This window comes from Chiloscyllium plagiosum, unplaced genomic scaffold (genome assembly GCF_037043375.1).
Source record: "Chiloscyllium plagiosum isolate Xiang-an unplaced genomic scaffold, Cpla_swu_hap1 HiC_scaffold_17, whole genome shotgun sequence".
Taxonomy (NCBI): Eukaryota; Metazoa; Chordata; class Chondrichthyes; order Orectolobiformes; family Hemiscylliidae; genus Chiloscyllium; species Chiloscyllium plagiosum.
This window is the reverse complement of record NW_028270155.1, coordinates 68,131,090-68,151,550: the sequence shown is the minus strand read 5'-3', so window position 1 is coordinate 68,151,550 and position 20,461 is coordinate 68,131,090. Positions and strand designations below refer to the sequence as shown.

At 41.8% G+C, this 20,461-nt stretch overlaps 1 protein-coding gene across 2 annotated transcripts in view; it reads right to left on the bottom strand.

Moving 5' to 3' along the window:
- The window catches only part of ndrg4 (NDRG family member 4), a 185,254-nt gene that overhangs the window by 161,725 nt on the left and 3,068 nt on the right, over positions 1–20,461 (bottom strand). The window contains exon 1 of one of the 2 annotated variants that reach the window (XM_043707294.2): positions 668–837. The exons of the other annotated variant lie outside the window; for it this stretch is intronic. The gene's annotated coding sequence lies outside the window, so the exon portion shown is untranslated. Of the gene's footprint in view, positions 1–667; positions 838–20,461 lie in introns of those variants that run through there. 2 annotated transcript variants of the gene reach the window in all.

Here is a 20,461-nt window from a genome sequence, read left to right as displayed (position 1 = left end):
CCAGGTCCAGAGGAACAATACGGTGTTGCAGGAAGTGAAATTAAATGTAAATATTTATGGCAAATATAACCTGTAATGGGAAGTGTAGTGGCGCATTTTATGTGCTGCATTGAAAGAAACAAATCTATCCTGAACTCCATGCAATGTCGAACGTGAACTATTTGTAATGGACTTTTACAAATTTTATTACTGAAGTTTTTTTTTGAGGAAAAAAATAGTTCCTGTTCTAGTCCATTAACCGCAGTTTATCCCCACCAATTAATGTTCAATGTCTGAGCATGTGGGAACAAAGCTCCGTCAATTTCATGTTCTTAATGGACAGAGCCCTTCAACTGAAGTTACACAACTCTGATAACTGAAAGAATATCTAAGAAAAAATCTTTTACACACACACACACCACCTCGAACTTAAATTGGATTAAGCTTTAGAAATCTGACTCAGAACAAGAAGGAAGATAGACTTTAGGACCAGATAGTCACCCAGAAACAAAAGCACTTCAAACCTGATGCTTGCACGAACTGTTTGCGTGAAGTTATTAAATACGTAAATCTTCCTACTACTGGACGCGCCCAGAATTAAAAAAAAAACGAGTCGGCAACAACGAGCAGCTTTAGTTAATCAACTGATACGGAAGTTTGATATCCTAAGTCTGCTGCAAATAGATACCTTAGTTTCGCAGGAATTTCCGCCTACTTCGGCCCACTTGCCCGGGTTGGAATCCCGGTTCCAGGCAGTCTGTCGAGGAATGGAGATCGTGCCCGGGTTGCTGTTTTCACGGCTGTCGGAGTCAGTCAGTGAAAAGAGGCTCTCGGTCTCTCACTCTGGGGGCAGCTCTGCATCACTGACCACAGATTGAGAGAAACAAGAAGACATCCATCCTTACAGAATCACTGGCAGATATTGGTGATGTTCGGATCCCGTCTCCAGTAGAGACCAAGTGTCTCCACTTAACAGCAAAACATTCACAACCACTCAATTCAGCAGTACTCAAATAACCAGTAACTAACAGTCATTCTGAAGAATTGAATTAGCTGATATGTTGTTTATAGTCAAAAATAAATGACAAAATAGGTGCAGGCAAATCCAGATAACTCATTAACTGGATGGGTTTCGAGTAAGTTAAAATCGTATACAAATACATGGTAACCGCAGATATACCAGACTCTGACTTATTAGGTATGGATTAATCACAAGATTCTCTAAGTTTCTCATGTGTAGTGTTGCAGTCTTCTTCCAGGGTGATTTGCACATGCCGGTGTTGGACTGGGGTGTACAAAGTTAAAAATCACACAACACCAGGTTATCGTCCAACAGGTTTAATTGGAAGCACTAGCTTTCGGAGCGTAACCTTCTTCCAGAGTGTTGAACTCTGCCCATTCTGTGTTATTTACACTCGGTGATGTTCAGTTCTATGCTGTAATCAAAAAAATGCTCTAGGGCTCTGATGTCTTTACACGGCAGGTTATAACCTGGGTGTTGTGTTCCTGACCCCACATTAAAAATTCAGTTCCTCATAGTCACATCAGGGAATTAAAAGGAAGAGGGAGAAACTGCCAAATGAAGAAACAGCCAAAATTGTTCAAATTTCACTAAATTTAGAATTTGTGCCTTTGGATTGAAAAATAATAGTTTCACTTACAATTTAAGAGTGGGAAACAGAAAATAGGCAACAAAAAGCTTGTATATTAACATCAATTGGAGTGAAATTGCTGGAATAGAACACAGAATATAGAAAAGTACAGCACAGCATAGGGCCTTCGGCCCATGGTGTTGTGCCAAGGATTAATCCTAACCTAAAATAAAATACACCTAACTTACGCTCTTCTCGATTCACTGCTGTCCACGTGCATGTTCAGCAGTCGCTTAAATGTCCCTAATGACTCTGCTTCCACCACTACCACTGGCAACGCATTCCATGCACTTATAATTCTCTGCGTAAAGAACCTACCACTGATGTCTCCTCTATACCTTTCTCATAACATCATAAAACTAAGACCCCTCGTGGCAATCAGGACTTTGCCCTGGGGAAAAGTCACTGGCTATCGACTCTATCTATGCCTCTCATTACCTTGTACACCTCGACCAAGTCACCTCTCTTCCTCCTTCTCTCCAGAGAAAAGTCCAAGCTCAGTCAACCTCTCTTTGTAAGACAAACCCTCCAGTCCAGGCAGCATCCTGGTAAACCTCCTTTGCACCCTCTCCAAAGCCTCGACAGCTTTCCTAAAATAGGGCGACCAGAACTGGACACAATATTCCAAGTGTGGTCTCACCGGGGTTTTGTAGAGCTGCAGCAAAACCTCGCAGCTCTTAAACTTGATCCCCCTGTTAATGAAAGCCAAAACACCATATGCTTTCTTAACAACCCTATCCATTTGGGTGGCAACTTTGATGGATCTGTGCACTTGAACACAAGATCCCACTGTTCCTCCACACTGCCAAGAATCCTGACTTTAATCCTATATTCAGCATTCAAGTTCGACCTTTCAATATGCATCACTTCGCATTTATCCAGGTTGAACTCCATTTGCCATTTCTCAGCCCAGCTCTGCATACTGTCAATGTTGCGCTACAGCCAGCTCTCGATACTATCAATGGCACCTCCAACCTTTGCGTCATTGGCAAACCTACTAACCCAATCTATTATATTATTTATTATCAGAGACAGTTTGGGGAAAATGGTTTTCAAATGAACGGTAGACCCTAGAGATTTTGGATTGGAGCAGTTCTCTTACAGGGTGACATGATTGGAATGGAGAAGTCTGTGGCTTATTTTCTAAGAAGTTGAATCAACATCAAAGAAGATATTCTACTATAGAAAAAGAAGCATTAGCGGTGTTAATAGCTCTTCAACTCTTCTGTTGTTTAACATGGAAACTATAAAATGTTAGTTTTTACTGATCACAATCCATTACGTTTTATTGAGAAGTTTGAAACTAAAACTCTGACAATGTTTAGCTACCACTTAAGTTTTCCATTAGAACCATTCCTGCGTCTCATGCTTGCCATTCGCCACATACATTTACTCAGACACAACAAATAAGAGGCTAAACAATAGGATAGCCAGGGATTAGAAACCTTGCAGTTCTTTCTTCTGTATAGTGAATAGGTGTGTATGTAATGGTCTTTCTCTTTAAAGTCCTCACATCAATGAGTCCTACAGTCCCCTGACTCAGAGTTTGAAATAAGAATTATTTAACTTCAATCTGAGCATATTCAAGGTCATTTTCTTACCCTTTGCACACTTTAGATTTCCAGCACAATGGAAAGTGATAGTGAGCACTCTTTGGTTTATAGCTTCTCCCTCAATGTGTTAGGGATCCCCCAAATATCCAGATGCCTTTTTTGGTAGTTCTTCTCATGAATCCTATCGGATTCAGCTGACTGCAGTTCCCCAATCAGCCCAACTTGACCCTGTCTGCACATGCCCATCTTTCCCCACCCCAGCCTCTTGCATATGAAGTGACTATACCAAGCTTTACCCATACACTATCATGCTCACCCCCTACAACTTGAAGCCAGGATGCTTTTGACTCTGGTTGAATCCCCTCCTCCCTCATGATCCTCTTCTTATCCATGCTTTTCCATTTCCCCAATTGTTATCCTCCCTCCCCTTGCCTGCATCCTCCAGTTCCAAGCATTGCTTGTTGAATCTCCTTCATATTCAGCAACCCCCTTGTTCCCTAATCCCCGTCCCCTGATTTTCTGTTGGCGCACCCAAAACAGACTGACTGTGGCCCACCCCCTTGACTAACCTAACTAGATAGCCAGATAACAAGTACCTGGACACCTGACATCTGCATATCTCCTCAAGACTGGCATGAAAACACCTGACTAGATGCCCGGCTATGACCAATCTCCTGATTGATTAGGGGATAGCTGCCATTGACTTACTGTCCTACTGATGAGTGCCTCCATGAACATCACTGAGGGCACTCCCTTAAGATTTTGCAACATGGTTGTTTGCTTATTGCACATGCAAGTGCATCTGCCACATAAGCTGCTGGCACAAGGTACAGAGTTAAGGTTGACGAAATACAGTTTCTTACAACAAGATGACTGAGGACTACTGACCAACAAGGTAAGTTGTCTGATTATGACTGCACAACTGGCAAAGCAAAGCAAGGCATGGATGCTGCGAGCATGCAAATAGGCCCTAAGTGAGTAAGCGAGCAGCCCTGAGAGGGGGCCTGGTCCAATCATTCAGCTGGATCCCTGTCCATGTTTGCAAAGTGTCCTTGCTGCAGAGTTTCAATGCTAGTTTCAAATGAACCCTGTATGAGATGTTTGTACTTCCAGAATACCCTGCCAGTGTGTTGGACAGTGCAGGTGCCACAGCAGTCATGAGAGGGTGAAAAATGCTAAATGCTCCCCTCTTTCTCTGAATCTTTCTCAAGAATTACAGGTATCTGTGCTCCTTACATTACTGTCTTTTGGTTTATAGTCACTCCACCACTGGAGGCCCTCCATAAACTTCACTACCTCTCTTCCCCTCTTTAAGAAATCACTTAAAACCTATCTCTTTAACCAAGATCTGCCCTTCTGTCTCCTGAAATAACTCAAATTTTGTTTGAAATCATATCTGCAGTACCATGGATTGTTTCACGAAGATAAGGCAGTAGATAATTGCAAGCTGTTAGTGCTGTTGGTGAGCCACTGTTTCAAATCCTTTAGCATATATTTAGCAACAACAAAAATAATTCTGTAACTTTCTGAAAGAATTGTGAAAGCATGGAATGCGTTGCCAGCAGCAGTTGTGGAAGCGAGGTCATTGGGGATATTTAAGAGTCTGCTGGACATTCATATGGTCACAGAAATTTGAGGGTTCGTACATTAGGTTTACTTTACATGAGGATCAATGGTCGGCACAACATCGTGGGCTGAAGGGCCTGTTCTGTGCTGTACTGTTCTATGTTCTATGAGTGCGGATCTTGATAGCATAAGCATTCAATGAGATTTGAATGATAATTGCTGAGTGAAGTAGAAAACATCACACTGATACAATAGGAGATGATCATCTGACATCAGAAAATGTGCCTTTACTGGGCAAGAGTACTCCCCAGTGAAAAATCAAGACCCTCACTTAGAAAGAAGACAAAATATTTCAAATTTACAGCTTCATTTCTCCAGAAACAAGGCATTTGAGCAATGTTGACAACTGATACCATAATTGTAACAAATAGCTGAAATTGAGCAACAATATAAAGGTTCACCATATCTTTCAGTAAATTACTACTTATTCCTTGTCAAAAAATCCATTAAATATCAAGACGTCTTTACTGACAGAAATAAAATCAGTTCTCCAAACCATTAAAAGGAGCAAGGAAGATTGGATCATATTCTTTCATACTTTTACTCTACTTCAGTTTTAAATTTTTATTACACTTAGCTTGAGGAATAGTTCCAAATTTCCACCATGCATTTTATGAAGCAGGTCTTCCCAATTTCACTCCTGAATGGATCCATTCCACTTGTCTAATCTACCATTGGAGGAAATAACTATTCTACCTATTCTATTAAGTTCTTAAATCATAGTCAAAAATCAATTAGTTCATATTCTTAACTTTCTATAATCAAGCAAATATAGACCTGGTTAATCCAAACTTTCTTCATAATTTAACTCCTTTATCCCTTTATATAAAATAATCAGAGGGTTAGATAGGGTGGATAGTGAGAGCCTTTTTCCTCAGATGGTGATGGTTAGCATGAGGGGACATTGCTTTAAATTGAGGGGTTATGGATATAGCTGAAAATGTGTTGCTGGAAAAGCGCAGCAGGTCAGGCAGCATCCAAGGAACAGGAGAATCGACGTTTCGGGCATAAGCCCTTCTTCAGGTTATGGATATAGGACAGATGTCAGAGGTAGTTTCTTTACTCAGAGAGTAGTAGGGGTGTGGAATGCACTACCTGCAACAATAGTAGACTCACCAACTTTTGGGGCATTTAAATGATCATTGGCTAGGCATATGGACGAGAATGGAATAGTGTAGGTTAGATGGGCTTCAGATTGGTTCCACAGGTTGTCGCAACGTTGAGGGCCGAAGGGCCTGTACTGCGCTGTAATGTTCTATGTTCTAATATTATTCTTTTGAGTCTGTGCTGCATCCTTTCAAGGCCAATGTATTCTTCTTGTGGTGTTGTGCTCAGAAGAGAATGCAATCCTTCAAATATGATGGAACCAATGTTTAAATAATTGATACACAACTTTAATATTTTGCATTGGCTTATCTGAGATAAAGCCTTTTATATTTTGTAATCCCTTACACTAGCTTTTAATGCTCTCCCACAGCTGCTTATCATTTTTTTAAAAACTGATCCCTTTTTCTTGGGTATAGAGTAGGGGCTATGTTGATTCTATGCGACAGCGAATCCTCAAATGGAGAAAAATAACAATAACAATAAATTATGTAACTCAGTGTCTGCATCCAGACCAAGTAGCAGAGTAATATCCTTGATAGGACAATATCTAGCATACATTGTAGAAATCGGAATCACTGCAATAGCAAACCAGGAAAAATATCAATCCCGCAAGACAGATGCCATGCTTCACAGGAGCATCATTAAACAAAATTAGACAGGGAGCCACACAAAAAGATATAAGGATATGTAATCGACATTTGTCAAAAAGGTAGGTTTAAGGGAGAGTGTTAAGGAAGGGGATGATAGGAAGGCAGAGCGGTGAGGGAAAGAATTCAGCTAAAGGCAGTGATAAAAATCAAGTGATTGCCATAAATCAGAATTGAAGGAGTGTAGAAATAGCATTGAATCTGATCCTGGAAGAAGCTACAGAGATCGAGAGAGAAGAAGCCATGGAGAAATGTGATACCAGCTATACCATTCTGGGACCCAATGTAGGTCAGAGAGCACAGGGATATTAATAAATAGGATTTGGTGCAATAAAGTCAATGGGAACATTTATAAAACCTATTCTTTTACCCACACCCCACTCACCCTCACCCCCTTCGTGACACTTTAGTGAATCTCCTGAGAAGAATTCATCTCTGTCAATGTTTTTGACTGGTTTCAAAACAGGGACCTTTTGAATGTCAGACAAATGTGATAACCAGTACACTACAGAAATATAGCATACTTCCTCTCTTTCTTATCTCAACAAAGATCAGTTGCAACTGTGGCAAATATTTAAATTGGCTTAACCTCGGAACTGTGTGGTGGGAACATCGCTCAGTTGTGTGTGATAGCACTTCTAGGTGTAAAATAGAAAAATAAAACCCAGAATTGTTCCCCTTCCAATTCCATATTGATTTAATACCCTCCTTCTTACCATACCTTTCCCTCACCTTTGGTGTTATTGCAATGCCCCTGATGGGCTTTGCACAAGAAATGATTATTAATTGGAACTGATGATTTAGTAGCTGTGGATACTGATAAAAAAAAAGGTGATTTGGTAATCGAAAAGATGTTCAGTAATACGTGGATATAAAAGAAAAATGAAACTATGGTAGGCCTTGGGATTGTTATCAGTGGATAGGGAGACTTTCTCATCCACTTTTAAAAATTCACTTTTGGGTGTCATTGGCTGACCAGCCTTTATTGCCTGACCCTAGTATCACAAATTGTGATGCATACAACACTGAGAGAAGTGTAGTTAATGACCCTTAATAAAAGGACTGTGCAGTGGCAGAGTTAGAATGAGTGGTGACCCTTTCAAACTAAGGTAGCAAAGATCAAATGGTGCTACTTAACCTTCTGGACTGCAGAAGATGATTGACCTTCTTCCTGCTTAGCATTCTGCTTTACCTGGGACTCAGCATTGACACATGTTTCAATTGGGGTCCATGTGAGCTTGGTCTCGTGATATTACATCCTGTGGTCACTTGCAGGAAAAAGGCCTACCATCCCCTCTACCACTTCATCGACCAACACCTCCAGGTTCCTGTCCACAAGGAGGAGATTTCCTTTCCTTTGGACCATGAGTTCAGTAGTATCAGTTAAGGACCACAGTATGAGAGCCACTTCCTGGATTTCAGCATCTGAAGTGTTGTGCAGCTGGATTTTAAATATATGTCAGTGGTATGAAAGCCAGAAGATCTAGCAGTGAAAAGTAGTTTTCTGGCTAAGCAATTCGCCAAAAGAAGCAAGATCTTAGTTACATAATCTATAAAGTGAACATGGAAAATTGCATGAGAGAAATCAGTCTGTGCCAATAGCAGCCTGGACATCATAAATCTCACTCAACAAAACAACTTAACAACAAATAAGAAAACTCTGTACCTTTCATGCAATACATGCACAGATATTAACAGTAATAATGAACTGCTCTAGCCTAAGAACACTATGTGCTTAGCAGGTAACTTGGACACTTTATTTTTGTGTTTTTTAATTTTGTGGGCTGCTATGAAAAAGAACTGTTTTAAATCCAGTATTTAAAAGATTGCTGGGTGATAACAAAAAATTGATTGATCTATGGACTAGTTATTAGTGAGCAATAACAAAAGCCTTATGCTTGCCAATGACTATGTGACTGGTTCTCAGGTAGCAAGGTAGAGAGAAGTATTTTTATCACCACCTGTTCAAAATCTCTCTATTCTCTGCAGTCAAAATCCAATAAACCTTAAGAAATATAGTTCTGTGATTTAACTACAAATCAGAGACCTTGGAACCAGCCACCCTTGGAAACCAGTGAAGCATCAAAGAAAGATGTCTGAAATCAATGTTTTGAGCAACGTGAGAATTATAAAAATCATCTCAAAAACCCGTGAATAAGAACAGCAGTGCCCCCCAGTTCCTCTGCCCACAAGCCTAGACTTTGGGAAAAATGAACATGAAAGTCCTGGCTTATTTTTAGCCCTAAAACAGTGTTACTAAAAAAAATGCAGATTTGATCATGATCACTTTGTTGACTGTGGGAGTTTGCTGTGCATCAAATGGTGTCCACTTTTCCTAAATTACATTAGCGATTTTATTTTTAATAAAGTAAATCATTACATAGTGCATGTACCCACAAAATGATCTGTGAGTGCAGTTTTTCTGTGAGCTTAGTAAAGTGATTTATTTTTCACTGAGAATGCTCACATAAGGAAATGTTACAAAAACTGAAAGAGAAACTCATGTCTATTCATACCATTGAGATCATTTTTCACATGGTTAAAAATCACACAACACCAGGTTATACTCCAACAGGTTTAATTGGAAGCACTAGTTTTCGAAGCGCTCCTTCTTCATCAGGTGGTTGTGAAGCAGGACCATACGACACAATTTATCGCAAAAGATTATAATGATACCATGATACATTGAACAAACCTAGATTGTTAAGTCTTTCATCTCTTAGAATAGATTTGCTGGATTGGGGTTTTCAATATGTAAATCCCAGAACTTCTTTTAAGTCACATTCTCAAGATAATTTAAGGTTTTATATCAAAAGGTGACATCTCACCTCAGACAATGCTTTAAAGGTGTGAGGTTCAAGAATGTCTGTATCCCAATCTCAAGTCAGACTGGTTCTATTTCCAAAGTGGAATTTACAAATATTTCTGGATTGATTACCTGCATTGACTGCTTGCAGGTTCTGCATTTTTTGAGCAAAGTACAATGTATCTGCAAATATAATTCTGCAAATACAAATCAACTCATAAACTTGTACGTGTGTGTGCGTGCAGGAGAAAGAGACAGTGAGTGTGTGAGTATGAGTGTGAGTGCACGTGAGAAAGCGTATGTTTGCGTGTGTGCAATCTTGATAAAGTGTGTGTGTGAATGTGATGGGATATAAGCCTGTGAGAGGGTGCGAGCATGGGAAATGTACGTGTGTATGTAAGAGATGGAGCTTTCCACTTTGGAAATAAAACCAGTCTGACTCTAGATTAGGATAGAAACAGACTCTAACCTCACACCTTTAAGGCACTGACTGAGCTGAGATGTCACCTTTTGTTATAAAACCTTTAATTATCTTGAGAATATGACTTAAAAGAAGTTCTGGGATTTACATATTAAAGAACCAAAACCAGCAAATCCATTCTAAAAGATGAAAGGCTTAATAATCTAGGTTTGTTCAGTATATCATGGTATCATTGTAATCTTTTGCTATCAATTCTGTGTCTTACTGTCCTGCTTCACAACCACCCTGATGAAGCAGCAGCACTCCGAAAACTAGTTCTTCCAAATAAACGTGTTGGACTATAACCTGGTATTGTGTGATTTTTAACTTTGTCCACCCCAACACTGACTCCTCCAAATCATTTCCACATAAATAGCAGAGAAATTCTTTGTCTGGAGGTCAGGACAATGTGTAACTGAAAGTTCTTCTTTACTTTTTCCCTTTGGAAAATCTCCCTTTCATTATTGCTATGATTTGTAAAGTTGGTTTTTAAACAGAAGTCTTAATTGAGACTGACATCTTTGGCCTTAACCCAAGTTTAAGTGCAAAGCAAAGTTTATTGGCAAACATTCAACACAGCGCGTGTTCCGAAGAATGTGAATTATATCAAGTAGGTTTTGTGATTGAAAGTCTAAGCAATGCAAAGTGACCACAATACAAGAAACATAACATTCACAAAACTAAAGATTATCAGACTAAATACTCCCGAAGGTTAAGTGTGACTGAGGATGACACCTAGAAAAAGCCAGCTCCATAACAATAACCTGAGTAAAATACTGTTGAACAGTAAATATGGCTTTCTCAACTGAATCCTATTTAGACTGGGAGACAAAGGCGGTTCATGGAAATGAAGGGCTGTGCTATTATAAAAGTTATTATCCAGATAAATTGGTTTAACAGTAGATCTAAAGTCTGATGTCTCAACAGGAAATACATTTTTGCTAACTAGTTGCAATTATGCCATAAGACCTTGCTGTGTAGAATGAGGGGACTAAAAGCATTAGCAATACCTTTTACAATTTTCTTTTCATTCTGACAAGAACATTTTAATGACACCCCTGAGGCATTTTCACCTACTAAAGCTGCAGTTAGTGATTTTAGTGTCAAAATATGAACATTTAAAATGCTGACCTAGAAAAAGCTGAATAACAGCAAACAGTGCCAGCTATGAGATCTTTGTCATTAGTCTTCTTTTCTGGGTATGCTAATTTTTTTCTTATTTCTCAAGGCTTTTTTTCCCTTCGTGAGATTCTCCTCACTTTTCTTCTCTTTGCACTAAAGGAGTTGACTTGTAGATATTTTGTAATCACTCTGTTCAGAGATAGAGTCATAGAGATGTACAGCACGGAAACAGAGCCTTTGGTCCAACTCGTCCGTGCCAGCCAGATATCCCAACCCAATCTAGTCCCACCTGCCACCTGGCCCATAACCCTCCAAACCCTTCCTATTCATATACCCATCCAGACACCTTTTAAATGTTGCAATTGTACCAGCCTCCACCACTTCCTCTGGCAGCTCATTCCATACACGTACCACCCTCTGCAAGAAAATGTTGCCCCTCAGGTCTCTTTTATATCTTTCCCCTCTCACCCTAAACCTATGCCCTCTAGTTCTGGACATCCCAAGAAAATGACTTTGTCTATTTATCTTATCCATGCCTCTCATAATTTTGTAAACATCTATAAGGTCACCCCGCAGCCTCTGATGGTCCAGGGAAAACAGCCCCAGCCTATTCAGCCTTCCCCTACAGCTCAAATCCTCCAACCCTGGCAACATCCTTGTAAATCTTTTCTGAACCCTTTCAAGTTTCATAACATCCTTCTGATAAGAAGGAGACCAGAACTGTGTGCAATATTCCAAAAGTGGCTTAACCAATGTTCTGTACACCTGCAACATGACTCCCAACCCATGCAGTCAATACTCTGACCAATAAAGGAATGCATACCAAACACCTTCTTCACTATCCTATCTAACTGTGACTCCACTTTCAAGAAGCTATGCACATGCACTCCAAGGTCTCTTTGTTCAGCAACACTCCCTAGGACCTGACCATTAAGTGTATAAGTCCTGCTAAGATTTGCTTTCCCAAAATGCAACACTTCACACTTATCTAAATTAAACTCAATCTGCCACTCCTCAGCCCATTGGCCAATCTGATCAAGATCCCGTTATAATCTGAGGTAACTTTCTTCGTTGTTCACTACACCTCCAATTTTGGGTTCATCTGCAAACTTAGTAACTATATCTCTTATGCTCTTATTCAAATAATTTATATAAATGACAAAAAGTAGTTGACCCAGCATTGATCTTTGTGGCACTCCGCTGGTCACAGGCATCCGGTCTGAAAAACAACCTTCCACCACCACCCTCTGTCTTCTACCTTCGAGCCAGTTTTGTATCTAAATGGCTAGTTTTCCCTGATTTCCATGAGATCTAACCTTGTTAATGCAGTTTCCCATGGGGAACCTTATCGAATGCCTTACTGAAATCCATATAGATCATATCTACCACTCTGCCCTTATCAATCCATTTTGGTACTTCTTCAAAAAACTCTATCAAGTTTGTGAGACATGATTTCCCATGCTCAAAGTCATGTTGACTATCCCTAATCAGTCCTTGCCTTTCCAAATACATGTACATCCTGTCCCTCAGGATTTCCTCCAACAGCCTGCCCACCACCAATGTCAGGCTCACTGGTCTATAATTCCCTGGCTTGTTCTTACCACCTTTCTTAAAAAGTAGCACCAGGTTAGCCAACCTCCAATCTTCTAGCACCTCACCTGTGACTATCAATGAGGCAAATATCTCAGCAAAGGGCCCAGCAATCACTTCCCCAGCTTCCCACAGAGTTCTTAGGTACACCTGATTAGGTCCTGGGGATTTATCCACTTTTATGCATTTCAAGACATCCAACACTTCCTCCTCTGTAATATGGACATTTTTCAAGATGTCACCATCTGTTTCCTTACATCCTATAACTTCCATGTCCTTTTCCATAACAAACACCAATGCAAAATACTCATTTAGTATCTCCCCATCTCCTGCGGCTCCACACAAAGGACACTTGCTGATCTTTGAGGGACCCTATTCTCTCCCGAGTTACCCTATTGTCCTTAATATATTTGTAAAAACCCTTTGGATTCTCCTTTACTCTATTGGTCAAAGCTATCTCATGAACCCTTTTTGCCCTCCTGATTTCACTCTTAAGTATACTCCTACTGCCTTTATACTCTAAGGATTCACTTGATCTATCCAGTCTATACGCGACATATGCTTTCTTCTTCTTCTTAACCAAACCCTCAATTTCTTTCGTCATCCAGCATTCCCTACACCTACCAGCCTTTCCTTTCATCTGAACAGGAATAGACTCTCTCTGGACTCTTGTTATCTATTTCTGAAGGCTTCTTATTTTCCAGCCGTCCCTTTACCTGCAAACATTTGCCCCCAATCAGCTTTTGAAAGTTCTTACCTAATATTGTCAAAATTAGTCTTTTTCCAATTTAGAATTTCAGCTTTTAGATCTAGTCTATCCTTTTCCATCACTACTTTAAAACTAATAGAATTATGGTCACTGACCCCAAAGTGTTCCCCCAGTGACACCTCAGTCACCTCCCCTGCCTTATTTCCCAAGAGTAGGTCAAGGTTTGTACCTTCACTAATAGGTACATCCACTTACTACATCAGAACATTTTCTTGTTCACACTTAACAAATTCCTCTCCATCTAAACCCTTAACACTATGGCAGTCCCAGTCTATGTTTAGAAAGTTAAAATCTCCTACCATAACTGCCTTATTATTCTTCAGATAACTGAGATCTCCTTACAAATTTGTTTCTCAATTTCCCACTAACTATTACAGGGTCAATAATACAATCCCAATGATGTGATCATCCCCTTCTTATTTCTCAGTTCCACCCAACTAACTTCCCTGGATGTATTTCTGTGAATATTCTCCCTCAGTGCAACTGCAATGCTATCCCTTATCAAATATGCCACTCCCCCTCCTCTCTTGGCTCCCTTTCTCTCCTACCTGTAGCATTTGTATTCTGGAATATTAAGCTGCCAATCCTGTCCATCCCTGAGCCACATTTCGTAATTGCTATGCTATCCCAGTCCCATGTTCCTAAGAATGCCCTGAGTTCATCTGCCTTCCTTGTTAGAACTCTTACATTGAAATAAATGCAGTTTAATTTATCGGTCCTACCTTGTTCTCTGCTTTGTCCCTGCCTGCCCTGACTGTTTGATTCACTTCTTTTCTCAACTGTACCAGTCTCAGATTGATCTCTTTCCTCACTCTTTCCCTGGGTCCCACCTCCATGCCCCCAACCTTCCTAGTTTAAATCCTCCTGAGCAGCTCGAGGAAATCTCCCTGCCAGAATATTAGTTCCCTTCCAATTCAGGTGCAATCCATCCTTCTTGTACAGGTCACTTCTACCCCAGAAAAGATTCCAATGATCCAAAAATGTGAACCTTTCTCCAATACACCAGCTCATCAGCCACGCATTCATCTGCTCTAGCCTCCTATTCCTATCCTCACTAGCTCGAAGCACTGGGAGTAATCCAGATATTACTACTCTCGAGAACCTCTTTTTAAAATTCTTGCCTCACTCTTTATATTCTCCTTAAAGAATCTCATCCTTTTCCCTTCCTATGTCGTTGGTTCCAATGTGTACAATGACCTCCTGCTGGATCCTCTCCCCCTTGAGAACATTCTGCACCCTCTGAGACATCCTTGATCCTGGCACAAGGGAGGCAACACACCATTCTGATTTTTCACTGCTGGCCACAGAAACTTCTGTCTGTGCCTTGGACTTTATAGGCAGCACGGTGGCTCAGTGGTTAGCACTGCTGCCTCACAGCACCAGGGTCCCAGGTTCAATTCTGGCCTCAGGTGACTGACTGTGTGGAGTTTGCACATGCTCCCTGTGTCTGCCTGGGTTTCCTCCTGGTGCTCTGGTTTCTCCCACAGTCCAAAGGTATGCAGGTCAGATGAATTGGCCATGCTAAATTGCCCATAGAGTTAGATGCATTAGTCAGAGGGAAATGGGTCTGGGTGGGTGACTCTGTGGAGGGTCGGTGTGGATTTGTTGGGCTGAAGGGCCTGTTTCCACACTGTAGAGAATCTAGAGAGTCTCTTAACACGATCGATCTCTTGAAACCTGCCATACCCCTCATTGCATTAGATCCAGTTTCAATACCAGAAACTTGGCTGCTCGTGCTACATTCCCCTGAGAATCCATCACCCCCTTACATTCTTTCAAAACAGCATACTTATTTGAAATGGGCATAGTCACAGAAGATTCCTGCATTACCTGTCTACCTCTCTTACCTTTCCTGGAGTTAACCCATCTATGTGACTGTATCATATTAGAGAACATCCTCCTTTCAAGCCTTCTTCTTTTCGGAAAATAACCTCAGATTTTAGACTTTCTGTTCACAAGATCACAACCTGAATCCATCCTCCCTCTTCACCCAAGTCGAACAATTTACAAAGCTTGGTGTACAGTGAACTTGTAAAATGTGAGGTCTATGGACTGTTTTTAGGTAGAGGTAGAAAGGGATATCAAGAAATGGGAGGAAAAGGGTACTTAAATAATGATACAAGATCGAAAGTTGAATGGCAGACACCATCTGGAATGAAATATCCTTTATTGTAACGTGTACACAAGTATGGAAGTACAGGAATGGTGAAATGTTTACAATGTTGTTTCATCTGGCACCATCTTAGGTACGAAGTACCTAGTTAAAGGTCTTAGATACAAAATAAAGGAATAAAGGGGAAAAAAAGAAAAAAAAAGGTTACATTACTTAACAGTTATTCATAGTATGAAAAATGAGAAATAAAGTCAAGATAAGCATTGTAGGCTTTCTGTAGAGGATCTGCAATAGATCAGCGCAGGGGGTTTCCACACATGGTCTGACTGGGCTCGCAAGCCACAGACCACCTGCACTGGTCCCCAGTCCGACAACCATCCTACTCCATTTGGGCTTCAGCCTGCTGGCCGTTTCTGCTCTGCTCTAATCTCCAGCCCACTGCTAGGGGCTCCAGCCTGCTGCTATTTCTAATGAAGATAGGGTGATTGCATAAAACAGTTCAAATGTACTCTCAACGATCCATACAAGAAGACAAATCATTTGCTATGTTTCATAACCAACCACTTCCGTTAAAAAAAAATTCTGGTTTCTGGAGATTAGATTAGATTAATTACAGTGTGGAAACAGGCCCTTCGACCCAACAAGTCTACACCGACCTGCCAAAACGCACCCACCCAGACCCATTCTCCTACATTTACCCCTGCACCTAATACTACTGGCAATTTAGCATGGCCAATTCACTTAACCTGCACATTTTTGGACTGTGGGAGGAAACCAGAGCACGCAGAGGAAACCCACGCAGACACGGGGAGAATGTGCAAACTCCACACAGTCAGTCGCCTGAAGCGGGAATTGAGCCCAGGTCTCTGGGAGTGTGAGGCAGCAGTGCTAACCACTGTGCCACCGTGCTGCCCGTAGTTTGAAAATTATCCTGTATCACCATTGCTTTTGTAGCATGGATGAAACCTGACCCACCAATTACTTTTCAACATTATTTTGATGAGTTTAAATTTCTTTTACTGCCTCTTGCAGAACCATAATAGATATCTGGTCAGCATCTCTGATGGATTGATGCAAATAAGCCTAAACTATTTAAATTTGTTACTTTGATGACAGTCAGTCAGTGAAAGGATGTTAGAGTGACTAAATTAAAACTTCTGTTGTATGTGGGAACATAGGAACAGGAGAGAACTACTTAGCTTCTTGAAGGTATTACACCCTTCAGGAAGATTACAGCTGAACTGTGACCTAATTCCATATACCTGCCCTTATATCACATCCCTGACTAAATTTAGTTAACAAAAATTTATTGAAATCAGATTTAAATTAACAATTAATCTAACCAATTTTAATTTGCAGAACAGAATTCCAAACTGCTGTTATCTTCTGTGTCTGTGAGTATCTTCTGATTTAACATTTCATCCATTAACTTCAACATTCACTCATCACCAACAGTGCTCAGTGCAGCAGTATGTACCCTCTTCAAGATGAACTGCATCAATTCACCAAGGTTCCAGAGATATCATGGAATATCATGGGAACATTATAATCTGAAAGCTGATTGGCACACTTTGGCATGTTTGCAATGACTCTTACCAATTTTTATTTTTAAAAATCGTAGAAAGCATCCTATCTGGATGCATCATAGCTTCTCTCACCTCTAACATACTCCATCTGCTTGGACACCCTGTGCTGGTCTGTTACCCGCTGCTATGACATTGACCGCCTCAACCTGTCCACCCGTCTCACCCACTCCAACCTCTCACGCTCGCAACACCCAGCCCTCTGCTCCCTCTGCTTCAATCCCAACCGCATCATCAAACCAGCAGACAAGGGGCACACAATGGTAGTTTGGCGCACCGTCCTGTACACTGCTGAAGCCAGACGCCAACTCACGGACACTTCCTCCTGCTGCCCCCTTGACCATGACCTCACCTCCCATTACCAAACCATCATCTCCCAGACCATCTACAGCCTCCATCACCTCAGGGGATCCCCCATCCATAGTCTAAAAAAAAATCATAGTCTCAAAATCCTGCACTGCCTGGTTCTACCTCTTATCCAAAATTCACAAACCTGACTGCCCCAGTTGACCTAACATCTCTGCCTGCTCCTGCCCCACTGAATTTATCTCCTCATACCTTGACATCGCCCTGTCCCCCTTGGTCCAGGAACACGTTTGACTCACCACCCACTTCCTCCACCTCTTCCATGACTTTTGTTTCCCTGGCCCTCAATGCCTCACCTTCACCATGGACATCTAGTCCCTGAACACGTCCATTCACCATGGCAATGGCCTCCAAGCCCTCTGTTTCTTCCTCTCCCACTGATCCAACCAGTAACTCTCCACTGACACACTCATTTGATTGACTGAACTGGTCCTCACCCTTAACAACTTCTCCTTCATATCCTCCCACTTACTTCAGACTGAAGGGTTAGCCATGGGCACCTGCATGGGTGCCAGCTATGCATGCCTCTTCGTCGGATATGTGGAACAGTCCATCTTCTGTAGTTACACTGGCACCATTCCCCACCTTTTCCTCCACTACATGGATGACTGTATCAATGCCACTTCATGCTCCTATGAAGAGGTTGAACAGTTCTTCAACTTAACAAATATCCTCCACCCTGACCTCAAATTCATCTGGATCACCTTGGACACCTCCCTACCCATCTCCATTTCCAATGACTGACTCCGCACAGACATGTACATCAAACCCACAGACCCCCACAGCTACTTAGAATACACCCCCTCCTACCCCACCTCATGTAAAAACACTATCCCTTACTCTCAATTCCTCTACCTCCACCGTATCTGCTCCCAGGAGGAGCAATTCCACTCCAGGACATCCCAGATGACATCCTACTTCAAGCACTGCAATTACCCCTCCCATGTGGTCAACAGTGCTCTCCAGAGAGTCTCCTCTACCTCCACCATTGAATGCCACCCCTCCAACCAGAACAAGAATAGAACCCCTCTTCTCCTCACCTTCCACCCCACCAATCTCCAGATACAATGAATCATCCTCCGCGATTTCCACCACTCACAGTCAGACCCAACCACCAGAGATATATTCCCCTCCAACCACCCCGCCCCCCCCACCCCAAGCAGCATTCCGCAGAGACCATTCTTTCTGCGACTCCCTTGTTAGGCCCACGTCCTCCACCAACTCACCCTTCACTCCAGGTACCTTCCCTTGCCACTGCAAGAGGTGTAAAACCTGTGCCCTCACCTCCATCTAAGGGCCCAAAGGATCCTTCCACAACCGGCAGAGATTTTCCTGTACATCTAAACATCTCATCTACTTTGGCCTTTGCTCTTGAATTGGTCTCCTCTACATTGGGGAGACACAATGCCAACTTGCAGAATGTTTCAGAAAACCTCTAGAACACATGCACCGAACAACCCCACCGCTCTGTGGCTGATCACTTCAATTTGCCCTCCATTCTGCCCAGGACATTCAAGTCTTGGGCCTTCTCCACCACCATATCCTAGCCACCCAATGCCTAGAGGAAGAGCACCTCATCTTCTGCCTTGGGACTCTCCAACCACACGGCATCAATCCTGACTTCACTAGTTTCCTCATCTCCCCCTCCGCCCACCTCATTCCAGGTCCAACCCTTGAACTTGGCACCATCCTCTGAACTGTCCCATCTGTCCATCTTCCTTCCCACCTATCTACTCTATCCGCCGCTGTGACCTATCACCATCACCTCCCAAATGCACCTACCTTTCGCCTTCCAAGCTACATTCCCTCCAGCCCCACTGCCCCCCCCACCCCCTCTCAATTCATTTCACAGCTTCCTTTGCCCCATCCACATTCTTGATGAAGGGCTTATGCCCAAAATGTCAACTCTCCTGCTCCTTGGATGCTGCCTTACCTGCTGGGTTTTTCCAGCTCCACAGTTTTTTGACTCTGATCGCCAACATCTGCATTCCATCCCTTGTGTCATAGCTTGGTTTGTCAATTGCTCTGCCCAAGACAGCAAAAAATCCAGAGTTGTGTACATACTCAGTCCATCACGCTAACTAGCTTCCTTCCTTTGATTCTGTGTATACTTCCCACTGTTTTGGAAAAGCAGCCAACATAAAGACTGCTCTGGTTATACTCTCCTCCACCTTCTTCCATCAGACAGAAGTTACAAAAGTTTGAAAATATGTGTCAACAGATTCATGAATGTCTTTTTTTCAACATTGTTATCCTACTTATGAACGGACCTCATATTAGAGCTGATCTTTCTCTGCACCTTCTCTGTGGCTATAACAGTATGATTTGTCTGGGTAACAACAAAACAATACTTTTCACTGTATCTCTATATATGACAATAATAAATCAAATCAAATCAAAGTTCCCCTTCAAGTCACTGAGCATCCTGACTTAGAACTATATTACCATTCCCTCACTGTTGCTGGGTTAAAATCTTGAAATTCCCTTCCAAACAACACTCTGGGTGCCCACACAACAAAGACTGCAAGTGGTTCAAGAAGGTAGCACACCACCAGAGTGGCACAGTGGCGGGCACTGCTGTCTCACAGTGCCAGGGACACAAGCTTGATTCTAGCCTCAGATGACTGTATGGAATTTGTACATTGTCCCATGGGTTTACTCCCACAGTTCAAAAATGTGCAGGATGGGTGGGCTGGTAATGCTCAATTGCCCATTATGTCCAAGGATGTGCAGGATAGGTGGATTAGTCATAGGAAATGCAAGGTTACAGGGACAGAGTTGAGTTGAGGGTGGAGTCTGGATGGACTCATTGGGCCAAATGGCATAGAGATTCCGTGATCATGTTTCAGATTATAAAGTTTCCATCATGTTCCTTGAGACTTTTGCCGTCTAGCAGGACACGTTTAGATTCTATGGTCACATTCCCCAGGGCAATTGGGGATGGGCCACAGTGAAGCCTATAATTCCATGAATGAATAAAACAAAGCTAATAAAGTACTTTTGAAGTTTGGTCACTGTATAATGTGAGAAATATTAGTCACCACCTCAAAATTAGGTCCTTGTAATGTTCTCATCACCTCCTGTAAAA